Genomic DNA, 14389 nt, shown 5'->3' on the forward strand with positions numbered 1-14389 from the left:
AATTTATGAGTAAGGTTTTTGTGTGCATTGAAAATATCTGGTACCGTTTGTTTCAGCTCATGAAACATCGGACAAACACTTTACATGTTGCGTTCATATTTTTGTTCAGTTTATAATAGACTACAATATATGCTCCCCAAAGTGTCTTTTGACCCTTGTTTACAATTGGCACCTTTTTGTGAGTCCGTTTATATATTTTTCATGGAAGCAATACTCCATATTTTCTCTTTGGCTCATGAACTTCCTCAGCTTTCAAAGAGCTACAGTTACAGAGCTACAGAGCTACAGAGTTGACATTGTATGGTGGCTCAATCTCTTCATTGAAATGTCCCAATAATCTCTCCTTTCTCCCGAATTATGCACTTATTCCCCCTTTGGATTTGAAAGGAAATTACAGATATATGGAACTCTTTCCAGCCAATGCCTATACCAATCCAATCATTTTACATTTGTGGGGAGGATGGAACAAGTGCACAGTTCAGGAGGAATGAGAGATTATTGGGACTGAATTTAGTTGTGAGATTTTAGTTATGAGGTTTTGCGTATCAGCTGGTAAATCAAAGGAAGGCGTTAAGGTCTCCATAATGCTAATAATTAATTGATTATGGGTCATTAGCCATGCTGCCTAGAATAAACAGCCTTTGTTAGCATCGGCGCTAACCTCTGACAGAAACAGATAACCTCAGGGTTGGAGGTTTTTGAAAATTTTGGTGCCGAGGAGGGAGAGGAACTTTTCTCTCTTATTCTCTCTGGTTTCCTTTTCTGCTCCTTCTCTTCACTCTTAGAAAAAAATGTGCTACTTAGGACCATAAAGGGTTCTTATGCTGTCCCTGAAGGTATTGGTTATTGATTCCAACTTCTAAAGGGCTTTTGGGGGTTATTCATTGAGGGGAAGGGTTCTACCTTGAACCAAAAAAGGTTATCATACAGGGACAGCCGAAGAACCCTTTATCTTTTGTTTCCCCCAGAGTCTTTTTCGGGCACTGTTTAGCGCAACGGAATGTCACCGTACTTTAGCAAAGCATCTAAACTATTTGTTTAGAAACAAAACATTCTGAGCGAGGTGGGCAGATGATCAAAGGGTTTTGGCAGAGAGGCGTTGCTACGGGTCCTGCCTACCCCTTGACTCGGCTGCCCCTGATATTACCATCTTAAAATAACAAACCTATGAAAGGAAATCGAGCAGTGTATTCATAACACTGACACTCCGTTATTACAATGTTTTGAGTTCTCTCTGTCTTTTCCTTCTCTCCTTTCCGGGTCTTCCTCTGTCTGGCACGGCTTGATGTAGTGGTATTTTTTTAAGTCGCGTCTTTGAAGTCAAAAGGACTCGCTAGCCATGTGTTTTCTCAAGTCTGACTACCTCTGTATACTGAGCAGTTGAACTCCAGCAGAGGTTCTGTCTTAACGTTGTCGTCAATGGGTAACGTTTACAAGACTTGTTGTTGTTAGTGCATGCAAAGCTGAATCAATAAGCATGCATAAGAACAGATTTCTTACTATAATTGGGGACTTGAGATTTGCCTTGCCAAATGAATCGACCAGGGAAAACTCTTTGTACTATTTTAGGCATAAATATATATATTGCAAAGCCCTAAAATTCTCCCATTACTGATGTTTTGTTTGAGGATTGCTGTGGGGCTAGTTTTAGTTTAGATGTGTTGGGAGTAGAACTAGAGGATGGAGACAATTAGGAATTGTGAGAGGGAGGGGGGATTGTTTGGATGACTGCTCTGGGTGGTCTACAGCTAGACAGACATGTCTCTACTGGTTGTTTTACCACACACGCTACGGTAAAACCATGTCTCTACTGGTTGTTTTACTACACACGCTACGGTAAAACCATGTCTCTACTGGTTGCTTTACTGCAGACGCTGTGGTAAAACCATTCCTAGACATTTCTATACACACCTTACGGTAAAACCATGCAGAGGGGTTATGGTATGGGGAGGCATAAGCTACGGACAACAAATACAATTGCATTTTATCGATTGGCAATTTGAATGCACAGCAATACAGTGATGATCATGAGGCCCATTTATTTAAAGGTATCTGTGACCAATAGATGTATGTAATCCCAGTCGTGTGAAATCTGTAGATTAGGGTCTAATAAATGTATTTCAATTGACTGATTTCCTCATATGAACTGTAACTCAGGAAAATCTTAGAAAATAAAATAGATATTTCTTTATTTTCAATACATTTGCAAACATTTCTAAAAACATGTTTTCACTTTGTCATGATGGGGTGTTGTTTGTAGATGGGTGAGATATTAGAGTTGTTTCATCCATTTTGAATTTAGCCTGTACCACAACAAAATGTGGAATAAGTCAAGGGGTGTGAATGCATTCTGAAGGCACTGTATATTACACGGTTTTCTTCTGGTGAACATGTACAAAAGGTGCGTTTCTTTGAATGTCCCCCCCGTTTTTATTAGTGTGAATTCCCTCGTTTAGTCGCCAGAGTGCAGCTCTTTTATTGTGCGTAGTTGTTTGAGAGGGCATAAACGTGTGGGTGGTCCCCATGTTTCTACTGTAGTGAGCAGCACATATATCTGCTAATGAAGGAATAAATTGGCGAGTCATGCCATATCTGTCCTAATGAAGAATGCCCTACTTGGTTTTAGCAAGAGAGAGAGAGATTCAGTCACCGGAATAAAGGCCTAATTTTTCTTCTCGCTCTCAGCCACAGCAGCACTGCCAACCGCATCCCAGTAATATTTAACATCAAAGCGAGGTATTAACAATCGAGGTCAATCATTGTTCCTTCTCTGTGAATGTAGATCCATTTAAATAGTTAAGGTGCTGTATTTCACCATCAAATCCATATTTAGCACATCTCTTTTGGAATGGACATTTTTAGTCCTTCTGTTTTGTACATTTTTATTCCACCACGTCTATTTTGGATATGGCATAGTTATACAATAGGCTGTTCTTTACCCTCTATGGTCTTCATTAAGGAGGAAAGACATTCTACAGTTAGTATTATAACCAGCATATGGGAAATTTAGTAACTGGGGTGCATTAAAAAGTACATCTGGATATTTAACCAGGGGAAAATCTCGGGGGCCACAGTGGTGACCGGTTAGCCTTGCTGGTATTTGCGGAAGGGACTGAGTGCTCCCAGCTGCAGCTGGGATCTATTCAGCAAGCCTAGAAATTTCATGAATAGAGCTGACACGATTCCCTATTCTACATGACAGACAATCATATCCATTCTACACAATACATTTCTATCTGAACAGACTGAAAAGGCAATGAGACATACCCAATAGTTCGTAAATCATGTTTATTTTTTTGGGGTTCTCTTTGTCTAACTAACAACGTGTGTGTGTGTGTGTGTGTGTGTGTGTGCACGCGTCTGTTTGTATCTGTGTGTATCTGTCTGTGTGTGTGTGACTAGTTAGTTACTAGTTAGTTAGTGACACAGTAGTATTATTGAGTTTATCTCCTTGTTTCAGGTAATTATTTCGCAGTAAGTTTTCTTCACAAGAGACAAACATTGGCTCATTCTGTTCAGAACAACCCAGGATATGATGCCATATCTTCTTGTAACTGTACATCAAACATAGTGATCATTAACGTTGTCGCTGAATATGACATAAGTTTTATGTAAGGGGAATGTGAAGAACACATTTTGGACTCACGGGTGTTTGGCTTGCTTGTATGACATTTAAATTGGTATTTATTATAATCCTCATCATCTCATCTTTCAAAAATACATAGTCCTCTTAATTTCCAGAATTTCTCTCTCACAAAACAAACAATTTGCAAATGTTGCCCAATTGTCGGGTGGAATGAGGGAATGAAGGGCTCTCATCCTTCTAGATCTATCGGCTGCCTTCGATACTGTGAACCATCAGATCCTCCTCTCCACCCTCTCCGAGTTGGGCATCTCCGGCGCGGCCCACGCTTGGATTGCGTCCTACCTGACAGGTCGCTCCTACCAGGTGGCGTGGCGAGAATCTGTCTCCTCACCACGCGCTCTCACCACTGGTGTCCCCCAGGGCTCTGTTCTAGGCCCTCTCCTATTCTCGCTATACACCAAGTCACTTGGCTCTGTCATAACCTCACATGGTCTCTCCTATCATTGCTATGCAGACGACACACAATTAATCTTCTCCTTTCCCCCTTCTGATGACCAGGTGGCGAATCGCATCTCTGCATGTCTGGCAGACATATCAGTGTGGATGACGGATCACCACCTCAAGCTGAACCTCTGCAAGACGGAGCTGCTCTTCCTCCCGGGGAAGGACTGCCCGTTCCATGATCTCGCCATCACGGTTGACAACTCCATTGTGTCCTCCTCCCAGAGCGCGAAGAACCTTGGCGTGATCCTGGACAACACCCTGTCGTTCTCAACCAACATCAAGGCGGTGGCCCGTTCCTGTAGGTTCATGCTCTACAACATCCGCAGAGTACGACCCTGCCTCACACAGGAAGCGGCGCATGTCCTAATCCAGGCACTTGTCATCTCCCGTCTGGATTACTGCAACTCGCTGTTGGCTGGGCTCCCTGCCTGTGCCATTAAACCCCTTCAACTCATCCAGAACGCCGCAGCCCGTCTGGTGTTCAACCTTCCCAAGTTCTCTCACGTCACCCCGCTCCTCCGTTCTCTCCACTGGCTTCCAGTTGAAGCTCGCATCCGCTACAAGACCATGGTGCTTGCCTACGGAGCTGTGAGGGGAACGGCACCTCAGTACCTCCAGGCTCTGATCAGGCCCTACACCCAAACAAGGGCACTGCGTTCATCCACCTCTGGCCTGCTCGCCTCCCTACCACTGAGGATGTACAGCTCCTGCTCAGCCCAGTCAAAACTGTACGCTGCTCTAGCCCCCCAATGGTGGAACAAACTCCCTCACGACGCCAGGACAGCGGAGTCAATCACCACCTTCCGGAGACACCTGAAACCCCACCTCTTTAAGGAATACCTAGGATAGGATAAGTAATCCCTCCCCCCCCCCCCTTTAAGATTTAGATGCACTATTGTAAAGTGACTGTTCCACTGGATGTCATAAGGTGAATGCACCAATTTGTAAGTCGCTCTGGATAAGAGCGTCTGCTAAATGACTTAAATGTAAATGTAAATGTAAGGGAACTTCTTGTGGCGTGCGGTGCTGAAGTTCAAGAATGGCTGTCAGTCAAAACCCATACGGCGCTGTGAATCGCAGAGCCTGAGCTCTGATGTAATTTAGAACATGCTACTGTACAGCCACTGTGTTCCATTTTAGGCACTTATCAGTGCCCAAATCTGCAATTTTCCAAAAGGGCTACAGTTGCATATTAGTGAATGCAAGTACTTTGCAGTAAGAACTTTGTGTGTTGCTCCCCTCATACTGGCCTGTGCATCTTCTCTGTCTGACTAATGAAACCCTAAGACCCCGATGGCCTTTTACATACACAGTGAGTGAGAGAGAGAGAAAACAAACAACTGTTACATTTACCCCTATGGAAACATCCCTACTCCACTTACCAACGAGACCAAACTCCGGAGCGCCGGGATCAAGGAATGCCACCCTAGGCCTAGTTACTATGGGAAAGCCTCTCTCTTTCTGCTCCCCCCCCATCCCTTCTCCTCTTTCTCCCTCTCCAGGGGTCTCAATATCTGGTTCCCATCTTTGTTTTATGTGCATCAACGTTCGCCAGGTTAATTCACATCTGCAATTGTACTGTCCAATTATGGAGAGTAATACCTTTTTGTCATAGGTCTGCTGCAGGATAATTAGGGTTGGTTTCTGTCTTAGTGTGTGTGTCTGTGTTTCATGTCATGTGCACAAGTACAGGGAAATGTTTTTCTTATTTATATTTTATTAAACCTTTTTAACCAGGCAAGTCAACTATTTGTGTGTGATTATTTTATACCCAGAGCCCGTGGTTTGTTTTTCTTATTTATATTTTATTAAACCTTTTTAACCAGGCAAGTCAACTATTTGTGTGTGATTATTTTATACCCAGAGCCCGTGGTTTGGTTAAGTACTGACTCTGTGGTAGTAGGCTCATGCTGATCATTCTGAGTGTGTGTGTAAGATGCTGTTGGTGTCTTGGGCTGCTTTGGGGTGATGTTTCCTATAGGTACAGTTCTATGATCAGCTTTCCCTCCCCTAATACTAACCTTAACCATCAGTGGGGAAAATGCCAAACTAACTCAAGATCAGCGTTTGGGAGAAACTTCACTCTACACCGGCGTAGGCTCCCTTCAACCAGCTTCTAGAATCATGGTACAATTGCATTGCTAATGGAAAATACTAAAAGATACTGATAAACTCAGCATCCTCTCACTGTCAACTGCGTTTATTTTCAGAAAACGTAAAGTGTCAATATTTGTATGAACATAAGATTCAACAACTGAGACAAACTGAACAAGTTCCACAGACATGTGACTAACAGAAATGGAATAATGTGTCCCTGAACAAACGGGAGGGGGGGGGGGGTTAAAATCAAAAGTAATAGTCAGTATCTGGTGTGGCCACCAGCAGCATTAGGTACCGCAGGGCATTTCCTCCTCATGGATTGCACCAGATTTGCCAGTTCTTGCTGTAAGATGTTTACCCCACTTTTCCACCAAGGCACCTGTAAGTTCCCGGACATTTCTGTGGGGAATGGCCCTAACCCTCATCCTCCGATCAAACAGGTCCCAGACGTGCTCAATGGGTTTGAGATCCGGGCTCTTCGCTGGCAGAACACTGACATTCCTGTCTTGCAGGAAATCACGCACAGAATGAGCAGTATGGCTGGTGGCATTGTCATGCTGGAGGGTCATGTCAGGATGAGCCTGCAGGAAGGGTACCACGTGAGGGTGGAGGGTGTCTTTCACTGTAACGCACAGCATTGAGATTGCCTGCAATGACAACAAGCTCAGTCCGATGATGCTGTGACACACCGCCCCAGACCATGATGGATCCTCCATCTCCAAACATCCCCCTCCAGAGTACAGGCCTCGGTGTAACGCTCATTCCGTCGACGATAAACGCAAATCCGACCATCGCCCTTTGTGAGACAAAACCACGACTCGTCAGTGAAGAACACTTTTTGCCTGTCCGGTCTGGTCCAACGACGGTGGGTTTGTGCACATAGGTGACATTGTTGTTGGTGATGTCTGGTGAGGACCTGCCTCAGCCTATTGCGGACAGTCTGAGCAGTCTGATGGAGGGATTTTGCATTCGTGGTGTAACTCGTGCAGTTGTTGCCATCCTTTACCAGTCCCATAGATGTGATGTTCGGATGTACCGATCCTGTGCAGGTGTTATTACACGTGGTCTGCCACTGCGAGGACGATCAGCTGTCCGTCCAGTTTCCCTGTAGCACTGTCTTAGTCACCTCTCAGTACGGACATTGCAAATTATTGCCCTTTCCACACCTGCAGTCCTCATACCTCCTTGCAGCATGCCTTAAGGCACGATCACGCAGATGAGCAGGGACCCTGGGCATCTTTCTTTTGGTGTTTTTCAGAGTCAGTAGAAAGGCCTCTTTTGTGTCCTAAGTTTTCGTAACTGTGACATTAATTGCCTACTGTCTGTAAGTTGTTAGTGTCTTAATGACCATTACACGGGTGCATGTTCATTGTTTATGGTTCATTGAACAAGCATGGGAAACAGTGTTTAAACCCTCTACAATGAAGATCTGCGAAGTTATTTGGAATTTTACAAATTATTTTTGAAAGACAGCGTCCTGAAAAGGGGACGTTTCTTTTTTTGCTGAGTTTAGCTTCGACATTGACTATGAACTTGAACTGTATATGTGTCCTATACGTCTTGTTGCAGATTCAGAAATCACAGGAATTTGTTGTATGGACCCTGTTAGCTGGTTAGATGAGCATTGTGTGAACACACACACACACACACACACACACACACACACACACACACACACACACACACACACACACACACACACACACACACACACACACACACACACACACACACACACACACACACACACACACACACACACAAACAGTGTCGCTATTAAGACCTTCAGAATGAGAGCAGAAAGAGAGAGGACGGCACGGCTAATGGATGACTATTGATGTTTTCATCAGCCAATGTAAGGGATACTGGAGTGATTGTGGTTATTATTCACTATTTAACTCTCCATCTTTCCATCTTTCTTTCTCTCTCTATCTGGCATTCTCTCCATCTTAATTTCTATCTCAGTCCTCTCTCTTCCCTCTCTCCTTTCTATCTCAGTCTGTCTCTGGATTTCTGTTTCCATCCATCTGTCTCTTTCTCTTGGTTTCTGTATCTGGCTTTGTATCTCTCTCAGGTTTTCCATCTCTGCTCTCTTTCTTTCTCTCTTTCTCTCTCTGGCCTGACATGTTCTTATCATCTGTGGTCAATCTAATGGCTGGCTCCAACGTCCACATAACCAAAGGATCAGTGTGCATAGTTGTTGTGTAGAGAAACATCATGTGGTTTGAAAGAACAGAAAATTGCCCTATTATCCAAACTTATGTGTGAAACACTAAACATTTTGTCATATTTTATATTGGCTTTTGTCAAATAATGAATCGACTATGTGAATAGGTCTGTAACAAAGGATTAAATAGGGGGCAATAGACGAGGGAATAAGGGCAACCCCTACTAACTTTTGAGTTGAACAGGCCAATTCCTTATTGTAGGGATGAATAAGGGACTATGAAAGTTTGTGTGACCACTAAACTCAGAACAGGTGTGTTGACCAAAATTTAATAACTATAACTAACATCAAGGCGGTGGCCCGTTCCTGTAGGTTCATGCTCTACAACATCCGCAGAGTACGACCCTGCCTCACACAGGAAGCGGCGCAGGTCCTAATCCAGGCACTTGTCATCTCCCGTCTGGATTACTGCAACTCGCTGTTGGCTGGGCTCCCTGCCTGTGCCATTAAACCCCTACAACTCATCCAGAACGCCGCAGCCCGTCTAGTGTTCAACCTTCCCAAGTTCTCTCACGTCACCCCGCTCCTCCGCTCTCTCCACTGGCTTCCAGTTGAAGCTCGCATCCGCTACAAGACCATGGTGCTTGCCTACGGAGCTGTGAGGGGAACGGCACCTCAGTACCTCCAGGCTCTGATCAGGCCCTACACCCAAATAAGGGCACTACGTTCATCCACCTCTGGCCTGCTCGCCTCCCTACCACTGAGGAAGTACAGTTCCCGCTCAGCCCAGTCAAAACTGTTCGCTGCTCTGGCTCCCCAATGGTGGAACAAACTCCCTCACGACGCCAGGACAGCGGAGTCAATCACCACCTTCCGGAGACACCTGAAACCCCACCTCTTTAAGGAATACCTAGGATAGGATAAAGTAATCCTTCTCACCCCCCCCCCTTAAAATATTTAGATGCACTATTGTAAAGTGGCTGTTCCACTGGATGTCATAAGGTGAATGCACCAATTTGTAAGTCGCTCTGGATAAGAGCGTCTGCTAAATGACTTAAATGTAATAATGTAAATGTAATAGAATTCCAAAATTGTTTAGCTGGTCCATACTCAAAAAGGAGATTCAATGTTTATTTTTTTAAATTGTATTTTTAGTATATATTTCATTCAGGGGTAGGTAGATAGACAAAGGTTTCGGCCTAAGCCTTCTTCAGTGTCATGACAATTTAGGAGTGAATAAGGGAACATCTGTTTGCCACTGTCTTGTTGCACATTATACTGAAAGTGTAGTGCCTTTTGAACAATGGATGAGCAATGGCTTTAATGTGTAGATTGGTAAATGTGTAGCCATAAAGGCACTCAATGAGATACATAATATAGGCGTTTGAACCTCTTCTTCTCAGTTACCACCGTGAGACTAACTGCCTGAGCCACTCCCCCCATCCCCCAGCCACTCCCCCCATCCCCCAGCTTAACTGTGTGTGTGTGTGTGTGTGTGTGTGTGTGTGTGTGTGTGTGTGTGTGTGTGTGTGTGTGTGTGTGTGTGTGTGTGTGTGTGTGTGTGTGTGTGTGTGTGTGTGTGTGTGTGTGTGTGTCCTCACCACTCCATAATGGCCTTCCTGCCACAGGATCCCACACACACACACACAAACACGCAATTACTGTAATCAAACCCAGCCTGTTACATGGGGGGTGTGTGTGTTTGAGTGCAGCGAGAGGGAGTGTGTGGCTTTGTTGTAGTATATTTTGCCTGTGCTCTTATCATTGTTCAGTATTTTTCAGGGATTTTTATGCAATTGAAATCCTTGGGCTGGTCCAAAACTTTTTTTATTATTAATAATTTTTTGTGATGGAAAAATACTTTCAGTTTAAACTTAAATGACTAAAATCAGAGAAAATATAATCGACCTATTAAAAAAAAAAAAAAAAAAAAAAAAAAAAAATCATCTTTGAGCACTAACAATCACCAAAATAAAAGCTAGACAGTCAGGGAGAATAAAAAATATAATATTTTATTCATAATAATTTTGTTATTTTGTTTAAGCAGAAGAATACTGCATTAGACATGGCAAAATTAATAGAGTTGCAGGAAATTAGCTCTAAAACTGCAATATTTTCTTTCTGCTCCATAGCAAAGTGTGTAGAATTGCAGGAAATTTGCTTTAAAACAGCAAAGAAATATCTCCACTCCATAGTGAAATGTGTAGAATTGTGCAGGAAATTGGCCTAAAATGTTTTACATTTCTCTACACCGCCAAGATGGGGTCCTCTATAATTTCCTTAAATTCTGCTGCGCCAACGGGCATTTTCTTTTCAAATGTCAAAATAGTAACCTTGTATATTATATTTTTCTTTCTGTGTGTGTGTGTCCGTGCGTGCATGACAGCAGGTCACAGAACAACTCGAGAGACCATTCAGCTGTGAAGAGACAGAAGAAGCCAGAAGATCACACAAACACACCCAAAGGTGAGATGCAGGTGAGCATTAAGATGGAGGTAAACAGATCACATAGTGTGTGTGAGAGAGCTGCAGACGGGCTGAGCTAACCAGTCTGTACCTACTGGCAGCTTGTAAATCTAACAAAAAAACAGGAAGGAATTTCCTCCTCAGATAGACAACCTGTCTGCAATACATTACTTTACCCTAATGCCATTATGTAGATACAACATATAACTACTTTTGGTAGTTTGCCAGAATGTAACTACTGCAGATGAGGTCTATGAAAATGTTTTATTATAGTCTAGCCTAATAAAAAATTAACTTACCAAATGCTCTGTTAAATTCCTTACTAGTGTAGTTACATGTAACTAATTACACCAAAAGATTACAAGTTCCCATAACTACAGTGTATGAAGTGTGCACCAAAAGGGTCATGTTCATTTGGCACCAAATGGATGAAAACAGCCTGAAACTGAGAGGGACTACCTGGACTTGTCCAATTAGAAACTCAAATTTTTGTTGTCCAATCGCTTCCCTAATGAACATGACCCAGTAGCCTGCTGCCCTGCGAGGAAACCAGTCTGTCCTGTATTGTATTGTGTTGCCTGGCTGTCCCTAACCAGTTGTCACAAAATATTCCTTGTGTCATCGCTGCACCCCCTCATGTCTGAAAGGAGCTCTCTGAGTTGTAAAATAGTCTAAAATTCACACACTGCTACGATAGCAATGTGCAGACAGCTCCATTGTTATTTTTACGTAATTTGATTGCGCCAAACAATTTGTCACTAGAGTTTGTTGTTTTTAGATATGGTTCCCAATACATGTGGTTGTAATTTGGCTATGTCTTCTCTTTCTCATTCATCCAAAAATAGATCAAATCGTCTCCATTTCAGCAATGACATTCTGTATGCTTTGACTATTGGGGAAATCACTTTAACACAAAGCCTTTACATTGAGCCGCACATTCACAGTGGTCTTACAACAATGAAGTGGTCAAATGTTAGAGCTGCTCATACAATTAAGACCAGCTTGTCTGAGTGAAAAAGACTACCCCCTCCTCCCCCCCTAGCCCCATATACTGTAGACTTCCACTTCCCCTCGGCAGTCATGCCCAGCCCCTTCACTCCGATTTGGGCTTGGACGTCAGCTCAGGGTCCATCTCTTTCTCTCTGACTCTTGACCAAACCAGTCTGAGTCATGCTCGTCCTCTGGACGTAGAAGACCTTGGAGTACACTGCCATTACCTCTGCTGATCCGCTTCTGTCAATTCGCATAATGTCAATCCAATGGCTTAATAAGGGGCCAGGGATCAGGGAGTTTGATGTGGCTCTCGAGCAAGCTAATAAAGGCTTGGTTAGGAATTAGTAAATTTTTTTGCAGTACGGAATAGACAAGAGAATTTAGCTAATGAAGAAGGGTCAACATATAGATAGTCTCCTATTCACTTTGTCCACCCGTGAGAAAAAAACATCCTTGAAAGACAGTCACAGTCTGTTCATTATTACATTTAGATTAAATTAAATGACTGAACACATTTTAGTATTACTCACATTAATTATTGGAAAAGCGCCACACACATTCCATGAGAGTGCATGCACCGATTTTTGGCGTGGTCACACATGCAGATGACTGTCTTGCCTTTGAAAGGTCCCCACATCATAGTGAAACTTCAGATGCTATCAATTAGCATGACTCAGCAGGTTGTGTTGACGCTAAGGTCTCTCAGTTGAGGTAGCTAGCAACACATGCCGATAAGACTACATGCTGATAGAAACCACCCCTAGCGCTCTCACGGTGCGCTGTTTACCAAGACTCAAATGAGTCAGGACTTTCAAGATGACTAAAAGATGACTAATGCCTCAACCGCTACCGAGAGTGAAAACAAATGTGTTTTCCTGCTCCGCGTACAGTTTAACAAAAAGTGAAGTACATGACCTTGCATTAAATGTGACAAATAAGCCGCTGAGCTGAAGGTTAAACTAGGAGCAAAATTATAACGTGAAATGCTTTGAATAATTATATTAGGACAAAAAATATTATATTAGAACATTATATTGTATTATAATACCCTCCACCCCCACTTTCCTTTTGCCCTCAAAACAGCCTCAATTCGTTGGGGCATGGACACCTCAATGTGTCGAAAGCATTCCACAGGGATTTTGACCCATTTTGACTCCAATGCTTCCCACAGTTGTATCAAGTTGGCTGAATGTCCCAGCAGTGTTGTAGTTCTTGACACAAACTGATGCACCTGGCACCTACTTACCATACCCCGTTCAAAGGTACTTAAATATTTTGTCTTGCCTATTCACCCTTCGTAATTGCACACACACAATCTTTGTCTCAATTGTATCAAGTCTTTAAAAATCCTTCTTTAACCAGGTCTCCTCCCCTTCATCTACTCTGATTTGAAGTGGATTTAACAAGTGACATCAATAAGGGATCACAGCTTTCGCCTGGATTCACCTGGTCAGTCTATGTCATGGAAAGAGAAGGAGTTCATAATGTTTTGTACACTATACATTATAGGGAAAGGGGGTACCACTCTGTATACAATTGGCAATCAGGACATTGAACGGTCTGTGAAACAAATGGGGCTTTATTGGAAATTGACATGTTAATAGGTTTAGGTTTATTAACCCAACCAAAGTGCATATTTGAATTCTTAATGCCTCCCTTTCTCTCCCTTGCTTTCTCATCTATGCCAGAGGACGAGACCAAGAGGAAGCAGAGAAGATGTCTGCATTAATTTCCAAGCGTTCAGTCTCTCTACATATATTTCACGTGGGTGAGCAATATGAGATGGTTTCAGTCTTTTAAGTATATTAAAACACTTAAAGTTAAATAGCCATCCTCTTATAACAACAGGTAAATGGAGGCTTCTGAAAAGTGACTTTAAGACATGAGGGACAATGGCCATGTCTTTGGTGTCCTTCTAGCTCAGAGAGCGAAAGAGAGAATAAAAGAGGGATGAGAGAGAGAATAAAAGAGGGACGGAGAGAGAATAAAAGAGGGAAGAGAGAGAGCGAATAAAACAAGAATGAGCGGGAGAATAAAAGAGTGATGAAGAGTGAGAATAAAAGATGGATGGAGAGAGAATAAAAGAGGGAAGAGCGAGAATAGAGGTATGGAGAGAGGGGGAGAATACATGTGGGCGAGATAATAAAGGAGAGATGGAGAGAGAGAATAAGAGGGATGAGTGAGAAATAGGGAGAATAAAAGAGGGATGGAGAGGGAGCAATAGTGAGGCCCAGCTGCTCATTGCCATGGCTGGACTACTGCTTTTGGTGCCCGGGGCTCTTTTGAGAAACTGCATTTCAACACATTTTGTGTTGAAGAAAAAGCAGTTTTGTAATAGTATTCTACACATTTCTCTACACGAGAAAATTTTAGTTTTTCTGTTTTTATAGCTCATCTCATGCTATTGTTCATATTTTGCCATGAGGCTGAGAGAAAGTTTTGAAGTTTTATAGCAAATTTTCTGCAATTCTACACATTTTGCTATCTGGGTGGTGGCCCCCGACCTCCATTCGGTAATCCAGCCCTGCCTATTGCTCTCCTCATCTTAACTCATCTCGAAGCAGCCGACTCAC

General features: G+C 43.0%; 1 long non-coding RNA gene across 1 annotated transcript in view; it reads left to right on the forward strand.

Annotated features, from left to right (window-relative positions):
• The window catches only part of LOC123997473, a 38772-nt gene extending 26746 nt beyond the window's left edge, over positions 1 to 12026 (forward strand). The window contains exon 3 of the long non-coding RNA XR_006832114.1: positions 10744 to 12026. This is a non-coding gene — a long non-coding RNA (uncharacterized LOC123997473). The remainder of the gene's footprint in view (positions 1 to 10743) is intronic.
• Positions 12027 to 14389: the final 2363 nt, after the last annotated feature.

Source organism: Oncorhynchus gorbuscha, linkage group LG15 (genome assembly GCF_021184085.1).
Source record: "Oncorhynchus gorbuscha isolate QuinsamMale2020 ecotype Even-year linkage group LG15, OgorEven_v1.0, whole genome shotgun sequence".
Lineage (NCBI taxonomy): Eukaryota > Metazoa > Chordata > Actinopteri > Salmoniformes > Salmonidae > Oncorhynchus > Oncorhynchus gorbuscha.